The following is a 3,275-nucleotide window of genomic DNA, read 5'->3' as shown; positions in this document are numbered from 1 at the left end:
GACCAGAAGTAGCTCTGCAGCAATAACAAGCAAGGCTGAAAGCAGACAGCATGGTCTGGAAGGGAAAATCAGACGAAGAGACTGACCCTAGGGTGCCTGGCCACAAAAAGGATCTGCACTGAAAACCAAAACCAAGCACCTTCCTAGTCACTGTCAGCAGCCGAGCAGGTATTAAATCACCTTTTATTACTGAGATGAGCTACAGTTGTTTGCATAAGAAGAGTACCAGTGGGTTAATAAATGCTCCTGTAGCATCTGCTCCAGCACACGGAAATTACCAGATAATCTTTAGTTTACAGGTCATTTAGAGAGGGCCGCGCCAGTTCAACGAGAGGAGACCCTGCTTGTGTGGCATCAACAGTCTCAGCCACTGCAGCAGGGTCCCCGGACGCTTGGGGACATGGTGCATGCAGAAGTGCCCCCAATCCAGGCAGAAACCAAACCTCCAGCAGCCCCATCGCCACGGGCGAGCACCCGAGTCGAGCCGAGGTCCGATGCTTGTAGGGGACAGAGGTCCCAGTAACCCCAGAAGGCTGCGATGGATAGAGCTCCCCAGCTCTATTTTTAAGCCTTGCAGCTGGGGAAGATCCTCGTTGCTACGCTACCTATGTTGTGGGTCCGGAGCGGTCAGTGCATCCCACCCCTGGGACTCGCCAAGCAGCTCAGCAGTCCCGTGGACGTGACCGACAAGGTTTCAAGTCTGTCGAGGCAGCTGCAGCAGTCACACAGCCCCACTCCCCCCCCACACACTCTTCTCCTAAACTTCCCACCTCCCTCCAGCACTTGCCTGCAGCTAGGAGACATCCCCCGTGTTTGGTGTCACCCCAAAGCTTCCCGCAGCCCTGGCACGGTGCAGGCAGGCAGGTGGAAAAGTACCGGGAGCACAGCAGGCAGCGTTTGCTGCCTGGTGGGCGGACAGCCGGCTTTCCCTCATAAATCATTCTTCCCAGCCCCCAAAGCAAACCTTAAATGAGCCTCCAGCATTCCTCCAAGAGCAGGAGAATCCCAGCACACCTCTATCTACCAGGGGATTTTCAGGAACGCATCCTCCGGTAAATACCCACCGGCAGGTCTGAGTGGTAAATCAGGTTTCCCAAAGTCCTGCCAGTGATTTATTAGTTGGGGAGCAGCCATTTGTAAAAGGTCCTGTCACCAAATGATACATTCTCTTAATTTCCAGTTAAATACAGAGCATGAATATTTCTGTCCTCGCCAGCATCACTAATAGCTGGGAATAATCAAATGCTCCACACATTGCTATTGCCACAGCAAGAGTAATTTACTTGGACATTAAAAACCTTCATAGTTCCTTCAGCCTCCTTCATTTCGGATGTATAGCTGGAGATATTGATTTGTTTACAGTAGCCATTAAAAGCTTCATAATGAAGCTTTTGCTCATCAGAAGACACATCACAAAGCATAACCTGGGTTTTACAGCCTCTCCTTTTTAGTCTGGCCCAACTGGAGCAGCTGAGGGAAGGGGCCAGACCCCTTTGCTCAGACCCTGAGTTATTTGGGGACAAATAGGCCCTCCAGGGTTTTTGGGCCCCCCCCAAGTCACTTAGTCCCTTGTGGCTTTTGGAAGTGCCCTGGGCCTCCAGGGTGCTTGAGCTGTGCTTACCAGTAGACGCCAGTCTCCACAAGTTTATTCTTTTGCCATTTTTGGGGTGGCTGGAGTCAGCGCAGAAACTAGCTGATGGCACAGCGATCCCTTGGCTGCTCTGTGTGGGGAGCAGGGGAACTGCTGCCAGGGTTGGCTCAGCAGGGAACACAGCGTCTTTCCGGATTGCTGCTCCTATGGAATGTAGCTGAGATCAAAACACATCTTTTCCTTCTGCCCCATCCAGTGGTTCAGGCTGGAAGGACACTTTGCAGTCGGGAAGAACTTGGACGTCAAACTGCAGCAACGTTGCAGTCCCCAGTACCTAAATCCCCCAGGAAGGATTGGAGCAGCTGCTGTTTCACCCCCCTCGGGGGCACGACGGCTGGGAATGCTGGCCTGGTAGGGCTGGAAAAGCTTCTCGTCTGGGTGGCGGCACTGGAGAAGTAGCTGCTCTTCCCATCAGCGATGGGCTCAGGATGACGGTGGAGGCAGGAGCAGGTCCAGGCCATCTAACTTTCTGCTAATGCTTCTGCAGGGCAGGACAGGCTACAAAAATAAAACACACAGCTTTATTTCCCCCATCACGCAGCCTTGCCTCAGGCACATAGCTCAGCCCTCAGTCCAGACTGCTTTCCATACTAAAGCAAGGAACGTGTCTCCTCTGCCCACAGCCCAGGCACTGTGCCGTAGGCAGGACTGCTGGAATCAGGCACACCAGGCCACGGCTCTGCTGGGAAAAGGAAATTTGAGGAGCAACAGCTTTCCCCAGCAAACCTTCCCTGCTAGTACGCGCAGGGAGACCAAAGCAATACAGATAACCTGGCCTCATCTGCTGAGAACTGGGGAGGCAGGTGAAAAGCTGAGGTGGAGGTATGGAGGAGCCCTCCCGTCTTCACAGGGTCCTGCACACAAACGCAGGCTGCCTTGGGTCAGACCAAGAGCAGAAGGGATCGGTTTTAGGAAGCACTATTAGCTCCTCACTTAGCAGTCCCTCTGCCTCCAGCGCTGCAGTGAAAGCAGGAGCTGCTCCTGCTCTCGCTGAGCATCCTTCCTGGGCCAGACCGGGAGGAAAGATGCTGTGCTGGGCAGGATGGAGGGCTCCAGAGCTGAAGCCAGGGGGGGATGCCCCGAGCCATCTGCTAGCCCACCGCACGGAGCTCACATCTGAGCTGCTGGGTGCTGCCCAGCTTGAGACTGTAAAGCCCAAAGACCCCTTGCCACCCCCCTGGTGTACCCAGAAACCCACAAAGTCCTGAAGAAGAGAAGGCTTCAGGGCACACCGAGGGCTTATAGGACACACCAAAAAACACCTGGGCGGCCATGGGGTGCATGGAAACAAACACAGAGGGCTCTGGGGAACACCAAACAGTGCACAGAGCGGTTGAGAGACCGCCAGAAGGCACCTGGAGTGCTCTGGGGGGCCTGCAGAGCAAACTGAAGGGTCAGGCAGACGGCCCTGGGGGCGCTTCCACACAGACAGGGGCTCCGGGGGACAACGAGAGGCAAACGGAGGCCTCTGGAGGCGCCAATGATCGTGGGGAGCACTGAAAGGCTTTGGGGGGCGGTCAGTACCTAAGCGGGTCGGCTCTAGCGGCTCTTCCTCCTCCGAGGCGGGCTTTGCCCGCGGCTGACCGCTGCTCCGCCGGGGCGGGAGGGGGCCGGGGCCCACCAC

This window comes from Pygoscelis adeliae, unplaced genomic scaffold (genome assembly GCF_000699105.1).
Source record: "Pygoscelis adeliae isolate BGI_AS28 unplaced genomic scaffold, ASM69910v1 Scaffold575, whole genome shotgun sequence".
NCBI classification, from domain to species: domain Eukaryota; kingdom Metazoa; phylum Chordata; class Aves; order Sphenisciformes; family Spheniscidae; genus Pygoscelis; species Pygoscelis adeliae.
The sequence above is the reverse complement of the archived record's forward strand: the minus strand, read 5'-3'. Positions refer to the sequence as shown.